General features: G+C 34.8%; 1 pseudogene; it reads right to left on the reverse strand.

Annotated features, from left to right (window-relative positions):
* Positions 1-57: 57 nt before the first annotated feature.
* On the reverse strand, positions 58-18,275 carry LOC131479282 (clathrin heavy chain 1-like; annotated as a pseudogene).
* Between the last annotated feature and the right edge of the window lie 320 nt (positions 18,276-18,595).

Genomic DNA, 18,595 nt, shown 5'->3' on the forward strand with positions numbered 1-18,595 from the left:
GAATATGTATATATATATATGTGTATATGTTGTAAGAGCAACAGAGGAAACTTACTTTCAGAATTCTTTGACTCTTTGTGGTTCATAATATTTACTTTCTCTACATACACGTTCGACTTCTTGTGTATGATTGAGTTTGGTAGCAGCTTCAATATATTTGAAATGAATTTCAGGATCAGTAGAGAAAGCAGAATGGAACCTAAAAAGTAGAATATCCCTTCATAACTATTAAATTTTTCAAACATTTCAATAAAATTAAGAGTTCCAATTTTTTCATGGAATTTGATAGCAATAGCAACAACAGTTTGTAAATTTTGTGATGATGAACGTAACATATCAGTAAGTAATTCTAAAGAAGCAGAAGCAGAAAGTTTTTCTGAGAAAAATTGTTGAAGCCATTCTTGAGTTAATTTCCCTGGACCTGCTTGTAGCATAACACGTTTTTATATCTGCTAAATCTGTATAAAACTCTAATGCTCTTTGATATAAACAGCATTCTCACATAATGCTGCTATATGACTTCTATCGAAATGTGAAAAAACATCCATTTGAAATATTGTTTCAGCTACTTGAGGTGAATTTTTCAAATTATTTCTAATAACTGTGTTTGTAAATATCCTTGTTCTGGTTTATTATGCTTCAAATATTCCAATAATATTGACGTCAATTGTTGTAATTGTTGTTGTTGTAGCATGACTTGTATTATATCTTGTATATCTACTAATGGAGGACCTTGCTGTTGTTTGTTCTCCTCCTGCTCCTCCTATACTACTACTATTACTATTACTCGTATTACTACTACCAGTGGTAGTAGTAGTACTTCCTCCCCCTCCCATGAGTAATAGTTGTGCAAAACGACCTGCTCTTTCTGTATTAGTATTTATTACATGTCTTAATAATGAAGATATATCAGGCTGAAAAAATGATCTAATTTCTTTTATATAATCTACTGCTTCTTCTATACGACCCAATTCTACTAATGCATGTAGTACTTTTTGATATGAGTGTGCTTTTTTATAGACACGTAATGCGAGTTGTATATCTAATGTACGTAACGTATCCCCTATTTCTTCAGTACATTCTAATTTATCTTCATCAAGCCATTTCTCAACAAAATCACGACGTCCTTGTACTACTACTGGTCTTATTAATTCAGACTTTCTATCGCATTCAGAGATCCACATTCTAATAATGTTGAAAAATATATTAATATAGCTGATGTCTGCCCAGGTTGAACAGGTACTACTTTGAATTGTTGTAGTATTTGTGGACTACGTAATATACCACTCTTCAATGTTGCTGCTATACGTGCTGCTGCTTTATAATTCCCTGATGCAAAATGTTGATTAAATGTCTATACAAAAAATATACACACACACACACACAAAGAGAGAGAGAGAGAGAGAAAAATACAAACACAGAGAGAGAGTAAGAAAGAAAGAGATATACACAGAGAGAGAGAGATACATACACAGAGAGAGAAAGTAAGAGAGAAAGAGATATACACAGAGAGAGAGTGTAAGAAAGAGACATACACACGGAGAGAGAGAGAGAGAGAAAGAGATATACACAGAGAGAGAGAAACAGACATACACAGAGGAGAGAGACAGAGAGAGAGTAAAACACAGAAAGAGACGTATACAGAGAGAGAGAGAGAAAGAGATATACACAGAGAGAGAGAGAGACATGCACAGAGAGACAGAGAGAGAAAAACACAGACACAGAGAGAGTGAGAGAGAGATACACAGAGAGAGAGAGAGACACACACACACACAGACAGAGGGAGAGAGACAGACACATATATATATATATATATATAATATACCCATGATAGGAATACATACACAAATAGAAGCAAACATAGACATAATTAGTATACACATATTTACACACACACACAGAGACAGGACACATACATATGTACCCATATATCAATACGTAGACAGATACAAGCAACCACAGACAGAATAAACATACGTTTACATATACACCCCATACATACATAACTCACACACACATGCACACACTGAAACAAACACAAGCAAATGCATTCGGTCACCCCAATCATAGCCAATAGAATGACGATGGTTTTTGAATAAAAAAGATCTTTCTATCGATAAATAAACAAATGAAAAGACCCGTATGCTGAATATGTCATATATACACAAAGGAATGTTCATGTCTTCTCTCTTTAAGTGTCTTACCCCTACATATATATATATATATACACACATATACATATATGTAGTATGTATACATACATATATATGTATAAATATACATATACATATATATGTATATATTATATATATACACATATATATGTATATATATACATAAACAGTTATGTACATATATATACATATATGTGCATATATATACACATACATATATGTGTATATATATACACATACATATATATTTATACATGTACATATATATATATATATATATATCATCAGTAGGTGGGGGCGTCAAACGTATAAGCGTACTTACAAATAAATATATTTGTAAATAAAAAGGCGAAACATAAAATGCCAATACCAAGACAGTAACGTGTAAGACGTAATTGAAAGAGAATAGCATTACTATCACTACTACTACTATTACTACTACTACTACTACCATTAGTATTATTACTGTCTCTCGTCTATATGCTACTGTAAGGGGGTAAGGAAAAAAGAAATTAAGATGATTACTCTCAGGCCTTTATTTCATCTCATGCAACATATATACACATATATCTACATGCGTATACGTACATATATATGTATATATATATACACATATATATATGTGTACTTACATATATAGATATATATGTATATATATATTTGTATATGAGTGGGGGTGTATTATATCTATAATATATATATATATCATATATTCATGCGGTGTGAATTTATATCAGCATACTTATCTCTCTTTCTCCACTATTTCTCTATGAGTGAGATATTTCGTAACAATGAGATATATATATACAAATGAAGTATGAATGTGTTAATAGGCTTACACATATTTCCCTTTGCTTACTGACATTCCCTCCTATATATTCGTGTGAGTAGAAGTGTATTACTTTTGAATGATACACATATATATATATATATATATGACATATATATATAAATATATAACACATATACATATATATATATATCACCTCAGTATTCTATTCTGATGGGAGGTCCACTTTATATATACGTACCCCTATAATACGTCCTTTCAGAACTGAATTAATGATATGTCTTATTTGTTGGTTGCTTGATGCTCTCTTTTTTTCCTTTATATATATATATATATACACACATATAAATACACCACCTGTACTACTTTTTCTCAATATTAAAGATATACTTGTAATGTCTTGTACATTGGCTTGAGTTTACTTTATACACGTATTCCTTTAATATTGAAATATTAATATAACTTGTATGTTGTATGCTCTGAAGTTCACTTTATATATATACACACCTATGATACGGACTTTTAATACTAAAATGATGGTGTATGTCTTGTACGTTGACATAAGCTTCACTTCATATACACGCCATCCCTTCAATAGTGAGAAAATGATGTGTCATGTATGTTGTTTGCTTGACGTTCACTTCATATATACAAATATATATAGATATAGCTATAATACGTTCTTTGAATCTTGGCGATATGATATGTTTTGTACATTGGCTTGAAGTTCACTTTATAGACGCACATTCCTTTCAATATTGATATATTGAAATGTCTTGTATGTGGGTTTGCTTGACATTCACTTCATATATACATAATATTAATATATGTATATACATGTATATATAGCTATATATATAGCTATAATACGTCCTCTTGAATATTGGCGATATGATATGTCTTGTACACTGGCTCGAGAGTTCACTGTATAGGACACACATTAATTTCAATATTGATATTTTGAAATGTCGTGTATGTTATTCGCTTGAGGTTCTTTCTTTCTCTCTCTCTCTCTTTCTCTCTCTCTCTCTCTCTTTATATATATATATATATATATATACATATATAAACTTTTTTTCCAATACTGGGGAACTGATGATACATCTCTTTACACATACCAAAAAAGAATAAAACATCTTCCCGCTTGAATGCGTGCAAAAAAAAAGAAAGTCGAGAAACACACCCTACCTGTGTAAGTACTTCCTCAGACCCAGGCAGACCATACCGTCTAGAGAGACTGAGAGCAAGCTGTTGTCTATTGGGCAATGTTAGAAGTGTTTGAGCTATATAATTGGCGATCGTATGAGGGTTGACAGTACAGAGACAAACAAGTCCACGTTTATTAACAGCCAAAATGCCTCCAGTTTTGTGGTGAATCGGTTGCCAAAAACACTGCATCCTGCAAAATACGGTGTCTGTACACCACAACACCATCAACATCACACATAATACACCTGCTTTTATTATCCTACCAGTGTCCGTACACCCCAACAACATCAACATCACACATAATAAACCGATTATATTAGCCTTCAAGCGTCTGTACACCACATTTTCAGTAAGCACTCCAAAAGCATGTATACACACTCGTAGCTACCAATTTTCCCGATATCGGTGTCTGTACACCATACCATCGCTAACCTCCAACAAGAATTATACACACACTCGCTGTCATTACAGTGTCCGTACACCACATCATCATCACACAACGATAATACACCTGCTTTCCAGCATCTATACACGACACTAATAGTAACAATCAAAAACATGCACACACGCTCGCTACCTAACATCCCCGTCTCGGTGTCTGTACACCACATCACACCAATGCCATCGTACATAAAACATGCGCACGCTCTTATAGCATCCCGCGGAGTCCGTACACCAAATCATTAACGACATTCTACAGATACGCAGATGTTCGTTAGGCATCTCGCGATGTCTGTACACCAGATTATCAGTATCATCCCGAAAAAATATGCACGCTTGTTAGCACGAGGTGTCTGTACACCTCAACGTCAAAGAAACATCAAACTAAAATGCAAGCGCTCTGGTAAGCAACCCTCACGCGTACAGGTCACAAGGTGCGCCACTATATCTACCTCTTATTGAGGCATCAGGAGCAAATATATATATATATATATATATATATATAGGATGTATATCTGTATAAATGTACATGTTCTCTGCTTCGTACGTTGTTCGGCGAGACACCCCAACCAAACAAATGGACATAAATGCCAAAAAAGAGTCATGATCGCCTACAAAAGAAACGCGAAAGAAAAATACATGGAAACTTCTACATTGACAGACGCAAACAAACACAGTAACACGTAACATTTAGATAGAGAGGCACACATACATTTACACATAGACATTTACAAATATACATGCTTATACAAACATACTTGTGTGAACACACATGTGTACACAGAAGGCACGCATACATACATACATGCATACAAACATGCATCCATAAATGCATACATTCATAGGTACATACATACATCCATACATGTATATCTCCATATATATATCTGACTACATTTATATATTTATACAGAGATCCGTACGTACATACTGTACATACATACAGAGATCCGCACACACATACGTATACATACACACACGGACATGCATATATCTATATATATATATATATATATATATATATATATACAGATCTGCATATACATGTGTACATACCTGATATCTATTGATACACATTCGCACGTTAATACATTCACACATACATACGTACATATACTGTTGTTTGCAAGCTACGCCCGTATACACATACTAAACATGAAAGCGTCTGTGCTCCATACAAAGTATGCAGCACGATACTTGAGCAGCTTGAAAGGAAAGTCTTCCTAGCGCATTATGCACTAAGCGATAGTAATAACCTACTGCGAGTGTAACTACAACATTTTCTCGAAAAAACGGAACAAAATTTAGAGGTATCAAACTTCTGGATAATATATATATATATATATACATGTATATATATATATATATATATATGTATATATATATGCTTGAATATATTATCATATATATATATATCTTCTCTCCAGACTATTATCGTTTATTATGGTAATCCTACTTACCTAAAAAGTTGCGTGCCTGTAAGGGCGTCAAAGAGAAGTATGTAGCCACCTTTTGTGACAAGATATACAACTCCATATTTCTGACTTATATGTACAGAGAGAGGGAAATCTGCAGGGGGCCTCTGGTGGCATTTGTATATCTACTGCCACTGTACAAATGACCAGTCAAACAAGCAGCAGCAACACCAGCAGCAGCAGCAGCAAGAACAGTAGCACCAATAGCAGTAGCAGCAGGAGCAACAGTAGTAACAGCAATAGTAACAGAGCCACACGTACACACACAAATACACAGACACACACTATTCACAATGAACATACCCACAGGAATACAGCATACACGTTTGTATACAATAGACACTTACAAAGGCGTTCAATTCGGGTGCACGTACACCAGGTTGGAGGAGATGTTACACAAGATGTCGTTGTCCACAGCATACCATTACATACACCACACACAGACATACGATTACAGAGATATACATGACCAACACATACACATATATATACAGCGTACATCACTACATACAACAGGCACGTATACGAGCTTCAAATTGGGTGTACGTACACAAATGTAGAATGTCGAGGAAATCATCGTTGTCATATCATACATTGCATGCATACACACAAACACACCATATTTACACTCTCCTACGCATCCATTCTTTCTTGAACACTGACTTATTACAATAAATAGCATATGTGCATGTGCATGGCAAATACAACACCGTCAGGGTCGGCTCACACAAAAATTCACACAGCAGTAGCAGTAGTAGCAGTAGCAGCAGTAGTAGTACGAATAGCTGTGGTAGTAGGTGTAGCAGCAGAAGTAAAATAGTAGCAATAGCACTAGAAATAGTAGCAGCAGTAGCAGTAGTGTAGTAGTAGCACTTGCAGTAGCAGCAGTAGCATTAATAGCAGCAGAGATAGTAGCAGCAGCAGCGGCTAAAGCAATAGTATCAGTAGCACTGGCGGTAGTATCGATAACAGTAGCAGTAGAATCAGTAGCAGCAGTAGCAGTAGATGTAGTAGCAGTAGCAGCAAAAGCAGTAGTACTAGTAGCAGCAGCAGTAGCAGTAGAGGTAGTAGCAGTAGCAGCAGCAGTAGTAGTAGCAGTAGCAGTAACATTAAAAGCAGCAGTAGCGGCACTTACAGCAGGAGTAGAAAACAGTAGCAGCAGTAGCAGTAGTGGTAGTAGTAGTAGTAGCATTAGTAGCAGTAGAAGTATTAGCAATAGCAGTAGAAACAGTAGCAGCAGTAGCAGTAGTGGTGGTAGTAGCATTAGTAGCAGTGGTAGTAATAGCAGTAGCAGTAGAAACAGTAGCAGCAGTAGCAGTAGCGATAGTAGTAGCAAAAGCAGCACTACCAGTAGCAGCACTAGCAGCAGCATTAGAGACAGCAGCAGCAGAAGCAACAGTAGTAGTAGGAGTAGCAGTAGTAGCACTAGCAAGAGTATCAGTCAGCAGCATTTAGCAATAGCAGTAGAAATAGTAGTAGCAGTAGTGGTTGGAGTCGCAGTAGCGTCAGGAGCACTAGCACTGACAGAAGTAGCCGAAATAGTAGTAGCAGCAGTAGTAGTAATAACAGCAATAATATAATTGATCCGGGGAGCCTGATGTATTATTAGCAGCAGTTGGAGTAGTAACCATAGCAGCTGTCAATATACAACAGTCGCAGCAGCAGCAGCAGTATTATAATAGTAGTAATAGTAGTAGTGGTAACAGTCACAGCAATAGCAACAGAAGCAGACCGCCCCATGGGCTCATTATGATACAACAGCAGGAGGAGCAGCAGCAGCAGTAGTAGTAGTAATAGGAGAAGTGCAGCAGTATCACAATAATGATAATAGTAGTAGTAGTAGTCACAGCAACAGCAGCAGAAGCACACGTCCCATGGGTTCATTATCATACAACTGCAGTGGGAGCAGCAGCAGCAGTAGTAGTAGTAGTATTTGCTACAGTATATGCATTATTATTAGTATTAGCCGTAGTAGTAACAAACGCAGCAGTTGCAGTAGGCAGCAGCACAACAGTAATTTCTTCCAGTCACGGAGCACCCCATTGACACATTCATACTGAACAGACAGCAGTGTCATTACACAATATCTATATGTGAAGAGAGAGAAAGAGAGAAAGAGAGAGAGAGACGAAGGGAGAGAAAGAAAGAGAAAGAGAGAAAAAGGGGAGACAGAGATGTATTATAAAAGAAGATATAACACTTGTAGACATGCGACAGAAACATTTATCAACCCACCACCATCACCATCACCATCATGACCACCACCACCACACCACCATCACCACCACTATCATCGGAGTAATGATGAAAGAATGATAGTGAAGTCACTCACAATCGATAGTCTATGCATACTCATGTAAGAGAGCGGTTACTGCCCACTCTACTACGATGCTTTTGTGTGTGTGTGTGTGTATGTGTTAGAGAAAAGAGAGAGAGAGAGAGAGAGACACTTACAGTGTCTCGTACACCACGCGGACTGTGATCACAAGTGACCACAACAAAAACCACAGCAATAGTGGTGGTGGTGGTGATTAGTACTGCTACTACTAGTAGTTTGTATAGTAGTGGAAGTAGTAGTAGCAGTAGTAGTACTAGTACTAGTACTACGCTACAGTATAATGCTTTTGTGTGTGTGTGTGTATGTGTATGTGTGTGTGTGTTAGAGAAACGAACGGAATAGAGAGAGAGAAGACACAGTGCATCCTACACCACGCGTTGACTGCGATCATATGTGTCCACAATAAAAACAACAGTAGTGGTGGTGCTAGTACTACTACTAGTAGTTGTAGTTGTAGTAGTAGTACTAGTAGTAGGAGTAGTACTAGTACTAGTACTAGTAGCAGTAGTACTAGCATTACTAGTAGTTTTAGTAGAAATACTAGTACTTAGTAGCAATAGTGGTAGTGCTCGTAGCAGTAGTGGTGGTAGTAGTAATACTAGTAGCAATAGAGTTAGCACTAGTGATCAGTGTGATAGTATAACTGGTAGTAGTAGAAGTACTAGCATTATTAGTAGTGCTAGTAGCACCAGAGGTAGTACTAGTAGCAATAGTGGTAGTAGCAGTAGTAATGATACCAGCACTAGTACTAGCAGTAGTACGAGTAACGGTGGTGCTAGTACTATCAGTAGTTTTTGTTGTACTAGTAGTGGTACTAGTACAAGGAACAGTAGTACTAGTGATGTGGAGCTTGTACTACTAGCAGTAGTAGCAGTAGTACTAGCATTAGTAGTAGTACTAGTATTACTAGTAGCATTAGTGGACGTACTAGAAGCAGTAGTGGTAGTACTAGTGGTACCAGTATTAGTACTAGCAGTAGTACTATTGATGGTGGTGCTAGTACTACTAAGTAGTTGCTGTTCTAGTAAAAGTAGTCCTAGTACTAGTAGCAGTAATGGTAGTACTAGTAGTACCAATTGTAGTATTGGCAACAGTACTAATGATGGAGTGCTAGTACTACTAGTAGTTGTTGAGTAGGAGTAAAACTAGTAGCAGTTATACAAGCTGTAGTAGCACTAGTAGCATTGGTGGTAGTATTATTAGCAGTAATGGTAGTAGTAATAGTAGCAGTAGTAGTAGTAGTACCAATACTAGTACTCGCAGTAATAGTAGTCGAGTAGTAGTTGTGGTGGTGGTATTAGTACTACCAGTAGTAGTTGTTGTACTAGTAGTAATACTAGTATCAGTAATACCAGTAGTAGTAGTAGTAGTAGCATCAGTGGTAGTACTAATAGTGTCAGTACTAGTATTAGCAGTAATACTAGTGAGGGGGGTAGTATTATTAGTAGTTTTTATTGTACTAGTAGTACTAGTAGCAGTAGCATTGGTGATGGTGGTAATTGTACTACTAGTAGTAGTTGTAGTAGTAGTAGTAGTACTAGTAGCAGTAGTGCTAGCATTAGTAGTAGTAGTAGTAGTAGTATTAGTATTAGTAGCAAGAGTGGTAGTATTAGTAGCAATACTGGTAGTACTAGTAGCAATAGTGGTAGTACTGGTAGCAGTACTGGTAATGCTAGTAGGATCAGTAGCAGTATTAGGAGTAGTACTAGTGATGGTGGTACTAGTACCACTGATAATTGTTTGTACTACTAGTAGTAGTAGTAGTATTAGTAGTTGTTGTTGTAATATTAGTAGTAGTAGTAGCGGTATTAGTAGTAGTAGTACTAGTAGGAATGGTAGTAGTACTAGTATCAGTACTGTTTGTTAATAAGCCACTGTGACAAGAAAAGCATGCACGCATACAATAGTAATAAAAAAAGAAGTATTATTAAATATACCAGACCTGCGATAAATTTTGTATGTAGTGATTATGAAGACTTCATTCGCTTTTCAAAAAGAGCATTTAGTATCAGTAATAGTAGCACTAGTATTTCGGGGGTAGTAATAGTAGTTGTAGTAGTAGTACCACTAATAATAATAATACTCATAGCGCTGCATTGATAAAGTGGGTGAGTAGATGAGTGGGGTGTATAATGATGCATTGTTTCAATATATATATATATATATATGCGTATACAGATATATGTATGAATGAGGGTCATTTTGGAGTGGGTGGATGGGTGTATAATGATGCATACTCTCGATATATATGTATACATGCGTATACATATATATATATATATATATATATATATATACATATGTATGAGGGTCATCATGGAGTGGGCGAATGTGTGCATAATGATGCATTCTTTCAATATATATATATATGCGTATAAATATGTATATATATATATATGAATGAGGTTCACAACGGAGTGGGTGGATGGGTGTATAATGACGCATTCTCTCAACATATATATATGTGTATATATATATGTATATACATATATATATGTATGAATGAGCTTATTATAGAGTAGGTGGATGGGTGTATAATGATGCATTCTTCCAACATATATATACGTATATATGTATATATACATGCGTTAACATATATATGTATATGTATGAAGAAGGGTTATTTTGGTGCTCACGTGGGAGCTGAGTAGTATGCATGTGAGGTTGTGTACGTATGTGTGTAGGTATGTATGTATTTATGTATGTAAGTATGTGTGTATGTATGTGTTTATGTATGTATGTGTGTGTATGTATACATGTATACTGTACATGTTTACATGTATGTACGGTATGTATGATATGTATGGATGGATCGATGAGCTGCTTTTCCTGGTGTTTCCGCTAGTCTGCTCAACAGTTGCCAGTGCTGCTGCGGCTGCTACTGCAAGGCTCTGCGTATATCTACACGGATATGTATGTATTTATGTATGTATATATGAATGTATGTATCTATATATGTGTGTGTGTGTGAGAGTGTGCTGATAGCATGTCTATACGTGTATGTAGGTACGTATGTATATATATATTTATATATGTGTGTGTGTGTGTGTGTGTGCTGATAGCATGTCTAGACGTATATGTATGTATGTATATATGTGTATGTGTGCGCTGATAGCACGTCTAGACGTATATGTATGTATGTATGTATATATGTGTATGTGTGCGCTGATAGCACGTCTAGACGTATATGTATGTATGTATATATGTGTATGTGTGCGCTGATAGCACGTCTACACGTATACGTATGTGTGTATATATATGTGTGTATGTGTGCTGTGGTGATACAGCATGTCGTGCATATTTTTTTGTAGTACGGTGTGTTGTATAATATATTCAGGACCCCATACTTACGTCTAAGAGGAGTTTGTCCCCCTTCTCGTGATGTATAGATATCTCTGATATGAAGTTTATATTCACTGTTTCCTCTTTTTTTCTCTGTAAAACAGAGGACTGGCTGAGGACCTATAGCTTCGTCTATTACCACATTACTGAAGCATGCAGCATGGCCCTCAAGTTGTTGCTGCTTCTTCAATTCGATTGAATACAACTGCATGCTGCCATCGATAGTCTTCCCACCATCCTGCATAAGCGCATATATACAAAATCATGGGCACAGAGAGATCCATACACATATATACATACATACACACACATACATACACCCACACACACACACATACATGCACACACACACACACACATACGCACACAGACACACACAAACACACACATACAAAAGTACAACTGCATGCTGCCATCGAAAGTCTTCCCACCATCCTGCATGAGCGCATATATACAAAATCATGGGCACAGAGAGATCCATACGCACACACACATACATACATACACACACATACATACATACACACACACACATAAATGCACACATACACATACACTTACACACAGGTACACCCAAATATGCATACATACACACACACATACACATACACATACACACAGATACACACAAATACGCATACATACACACACACATACACATACACATACACACAGATACACACAAATACGCATACATACACACACACCATACACATACACATACACACAGATACACACAAATACGCATACATACACACACCATACACATACACATACACACAGATACACACAAATACGCATACATACACACACACATACACATACACATATATATATATATATATACGGATAAATAGAGGGATATATGCATGTCCACACCCACATTTCTTTATGTGTGTCCTCTTCCCTTACAACGATCAATACAAAAACCCAGTCATGTGAATAGACACATATATATATATATTATATATGAATATATATATATATATGTTATGTATATATATGTTCCCTTTCTCCTCTTCCTCTCACTACGCTCACGTTATCATCGTTATTTTGTCTCACCCCCCCTTATCATGTACACTCACACATTTGTTTCTATGTCCTCATCCTTCCTTCAAAACGACCATAACGAAACACACATTCACGTGTGAGTATATACGTGTATACACGTCATAGATAGCGGTATACATACATATATATATATATAGATATAACACATATGTATAAGCATACATATTGACATAGTGATAAATATATATATATATATATACAGCGATATATACATATATATATACATAGCGATATATATATAGGCATATACACATATATATATATATATGGGGATATATCCATATATATATATATAATATCTAATTATGTATATATATATATATATATATATATTTGTTCTGAGTGGAGATAACAAGAAGAAAGCTCCATTTGAAATTTCTATCAACAGCATGTGGTATGATTTGTAAAGCATCAGCAAGACGTCCTTCTCTATTACATAGTTCAATATCCACATACACAGATACACCTATACATAGCTATATACATATACATATATATATATATATATTCACAATATTTTTATATGTAATTCATACCTGAGTAGATATGCGAGTAAGTAAGCTCCATTTGAATCTCTATCAACAGCATATGATATGGTTTGTACAGCATCAGCAAGACGTCCCTTCTCTATACCATATTTTAATATATACATACACATATATACAATATATATAGCTGTATATATATTTATACATATATATATACATATTTCTCTATGTATTTCATACCTGAGTAGATATGCCAGTAAGAAAGCTCCATTTGAATCTCTGTCACAGCATATGAGATGATTTGTACAGCATCAGCAAGACGTCCTTCTCTATTACATATTTTAATAGGGTCTTCACTATTATCATTAGTAGTAGTATTACTACCATCTGCTGTTGTACTATTACTACTACTAGTACTCCCCCCCCCCCCCTCCTTTCCCTCCAATATTCCAATGATACACACAACGATCAGTAACAAGAGCAAGTATTCTTGGTCCAATCCATCTCCAATATACAATGGATTCATTCATAAATTGTGTGGTAGCTAGTCGTGCTTTTGTGTCTAAATGTAATACTTGTACCATATGTCCAGTATTACTACTACTACTCCCCCCCCCCCCCAGTAGTAGTATTATCAGAGGAAGAAGTACCTGCTTTTGCACGTAAGGCAACAATACGTTCTGTTGGATGCATAAGTGCTGCTTCTGCTTGTGTTGGTTTTTTTGTAAATGTAAATGGTACACCACCACTACCACTATTACTACTACTATTATTACCATTATTATTATTACCACTAGTACCACCCAATCTACTTTTATTGTATCCTACACTCCCTCCTCCTATTCCTCCTCCTCCTCCATCTTGTTGCTGTAAACATTCTAGTATATTTAATGAAAAAATATATAATTCATTAGTTTCTGTATCTTTGACTACAAGATTCCGATCGCCATCTATTGCGACGTTTCCAAAACGGAATGAATTACTCGAAACTCCCTGTTCTGCCAACTTTAAGAAAAAGAATTCCACAAATAAAAAAAAAAACATACAAATAAAAAGAGCATTATATTAGTATTCTAATTTTTTAAAAAGATAAATATTATATAAAGAGAGAAAAAAAATATCATAAAAACCAAGTGATGAGAAAGAAAAAAAAGAAAAAGAAAACAAGGAGGGGAGAGGACGAGGAGGAGGAGGAGGACACACGATGAGGTACGGTCAGGGTAAGCGCTATTGTCTTATTGAAGCACATAATACAACTACACACCTCTCACTACATAGATACATAAGTACATCTATATATGTATATATACATATATGTATATATACGTGTAAATATATGTATGTATATATACGTATATATATATATATATATACTATTGTCTCATATAAGTACAGAATTATGGTCATACAAATACATACAGCTCATTACAGAAACACATGAATGTATATATATATATATATATATATATGAGTATATTTGTATGTATGCTTACCTAAATAGATAAATATATATATACTATTGTCTCACGTAAGCATATAGTGGTGTTCATACAGACACACACAGCTCATTACTACAAAGAAACATGAGTGTACATATGTATATATATGTATGTATGTCTACATATATATATATATATATATATATGTATATTATTGTCCCCACGTAAGCACATAGTGATGGTCATACAGATACACACAACTCACTACAAGAATACACAAATGATTATATACATGTACACATACACGTATGAATATATACGTATATAACAAGAGAGAGAGAGAGAGAAAAAAAAAAATAAGAGATGAACAATTTCCCAGGAGAGTTCTATAAGATTTCAGATGAAAAGAAAAGTTGACATTTTCTTATGCTCGAGCTTTTCTGGAATGTATATAAAAGGAGGAGAAGTAAGAAGAAAGAGACAGACGTACTCACTACACGAGTACTCACTCACAGATCTCTGTTCATAGACACATCTCACTCTCTCCTTCTCTCTCTCTCTCACTCTTTTTCTCTTTTCAAGAGAAAGAAGTACGGAGTTCTATACTGTGCGCCTACGCGTAGATATACACGTGTGTGTGTATACATCGATCATATCAGCCACTTACATGCCGCTGAAGCATATACATATACACATACAATATGGAAATATATATACATAAAATATATTTATATGTATATTTCTTGGGTATATGCAGTATAGAGATATATATGATATTCATGTTTGTATACATATACACATAAAATACATATATTTATATATAACTATGCGTGTTTTGGGGCTATATACAATATATATATATATATATATATTATACACATATATATACGTTTATGTTCATACAACAAGGTCACTAGCCACTTACACGATGTCGCTAAAGCAAACATATATACACATGTAATATATATATATATATATGCGTGACGGGTATGAATAATTTACATATATATATATATATATTTATGTTTATACAACAGAGTTATCAGCCATCTTTACACGCTTTTGATATATACATATATATATATATATATATATATATATATACATGTACACATGAGGCTATGAGGAGACTACATTAGAAACTTGTTATCTCTTCCTCTAAGAGGGAGAGAATAGTACTAGCACTCATAATACGAGTGATACATAAAGTTGTACGCCCTTGATCTATTACGTATGCGCAAGTAGTAATAGAAGTATTAGGAACAACAGAAGTACTACTAGCAGTGGAGCAGTCCATCTACCATGATTGTCTACATATATATATATATATATGAATAGACGTGAGGGTACACACAGAAAGGTAAGAAGTAATAAGGAGAAGTAATAGATGTAGTGGTAGTATCACAAGTACCAATTGTAGTGGAGCAATCGATTTGAAGCGGTCTTCTACATATTTATATATATATATATTTGAATTGACATGAGGCTACACAGAGAAAAACACGAAGTTTCTTATCTCTTCTTTGAGAAATAAAAAGTAGTAGTAATAAGAATAGTCATAGTTATATGCAGTAGGGTCTATATATTTGATGTGTACACATACAACAGTCCTAATACTCGTAATAACAGTAGTAGTAGTAGCAGTAGTGGTAGTAGTAGTAGTAGTATTAGTCGTCGTCGTAGTAGTAGTAGTAGCAGTAGTAGTATTAGTACAAACAGTAGTTATAATAGTAGAACTGGTAGTAATAGTAGTAGTACTCGTACTAGTACTAGTAATAGTACCAATAGTAGTAGTGGTAGTAGTAGTTTTTGCTGTTGTACTAGTAATAATACTGGTAGTAGCAGGAACAGTAGTAGGAGTATTAGTACAAACAGTAAAAAAAATAGTAGCAGTGGTAGTAGTAGTAGTAGTATTAGTATTAGTAGTAGTAGTGGCACTAGTACTAATAATAGTACTAATAGTAGTAGCGGTAGTAGCTGTTGTAGTTGTACTATTAGTGATAGTGGTAGTAGTAAGAATAGTACTGGAGCAGTATGCTTCTTATCTCTTTACCTTATATAGATAGAGGTAGGCATGAGGGTAATAACTACAGAAATGCAGTAAACTTTCTATTTCTTTTTTAGACGAAAAAAGAAATTAGATCAAAGAGTACTTGTACAAAAAAGTAGTAGTAGTAGTAGTAGCAGTAGTAGTAGCAGTAGTAGTAGCAGAAGTAGGCTCCTTATGTGTTACATATATACAAATGTTCTACTAGTAGCTATGAAGAAGCAGCAAACTTTGTTTTATATCTCCTCTGTATACGGGAACGCAGCAGGCCTCTATATTAATATGTATATATATATAAATATTATATATATATATAAATATAAATATCTAAATATATACATATATACAAAGAGGTATATTATATACATACAAATATATGTAGATAGAAAGAGAGAGAAGGATGAATAATAAGAGACAGGAAAGCTTAAATCCCGTTTAAAGTGTAAGGCATCAGGTCTTAAGATATAAACATGCAGAGAGAGAGAGAAGGACGAATAGTACGGCGCAGTAATACTCAAGACTCCAATTACATATGTATATATATGTATTTATATATATACATGTATGTATAAAAAGCTAGAGAGAGAAATAGATACATAGATAGATGAATAGTAAGAGGCAGTGATGTTTGAAACCTCGTTCTAGGTAGATTTCTATATAAATAGATCCATACATAGATACATAGACGAATAGTAAAAGGCAACTATGATCAAGACCACTTCCACATATATATATATATATATATATATATATAGAGAGAGAGAGAGAGAGAGAGAGAGAGATAGATAGATGACTTGTAAGAGCAGTAATATTCAAGCCTCTTAAGAGAAAGTTATATACAGAGAGAGATACAGATAAATACGTGACTAGATAGATAGATACATGAATAGTAAGACGCAGTAATGTTCAAACCCCGCCATAGATATATATATATACAGCTAAGTAGTAAGCTGAATAATAAGAGGCATTAATGTTCACGCCCCCTTCTACATATATATATAGAGAGAGAGATAGACGAATTGTAAGAGCAGTTACATTCATGTCCCTTCTAAATATATATATATAGTAAGAGAGTGACATATATATTGATCTACAGATAGATAGATAGATAAATATTAAGAGGCAGTAATATTCAAGACCCCTTCTACATACATATATATATGGGGAGAGAGAGATATGTATTATAAGAGCAGTAATAGTAATGTTTCAGCCCCTTGGAACATATACATATATATATATATATATATAGAGAGAGAGAGAGAGAGAGATGGATACATGGATCGATAGATACATGAATAGTAACAGACAGTGATGTTCGATATCCCATATAAATACATATATACATACATAGATATATAATTAGATGACTAGTTATTGAGGCAATAAAGTGTGAGATAGTAATGTAATTGTATAACTTACATTTACAACGGCGTGAAGTTGCACAGGGAATTGTTGCGCCATTGTTGATGCTTCTTAAAATTGTTCCTGCAGCAAAAAGAAAACATGTAGTAGGGGGCGCAGCACTATATATAACAAAGCGTATGATAGTAGTAGTAGTAGTATTAGTAGTAGTAGTAGTAGTCATACTACTACAATTACTAAACACGTAGGCGGGGTGCAGCAGTATTTATGGCAAAGCGTATAATAAGAGTACTCCTTGTTGTAATACTAATACTACTACTTAACATGTAATGAGGGTATGGTAGTAATTATTATTACTACTACTACTACTGAACACCTAGCGGGTGTGGAGCAGTAAGTATAGCAAGGGCGTACAATAC

This window comes from Ochotona princeps, unplaced genomic scaffold (genome assembly GCF_030435755.1).
Source record: "Ochotona princeps isolate mOchPri1 unplaced genomic scaffold, mOchPri1.hap1 HAP1_SCAFFOLD_3135, whole genome shotgun sequence".
NCBI classification, from domain to species: domain Eukaryota; kingdom Metazoa; phylum Chordata; class Mammalia; order Lagomorpha; family Ochotonidae; genus Ochotona; species Ochotona princeps.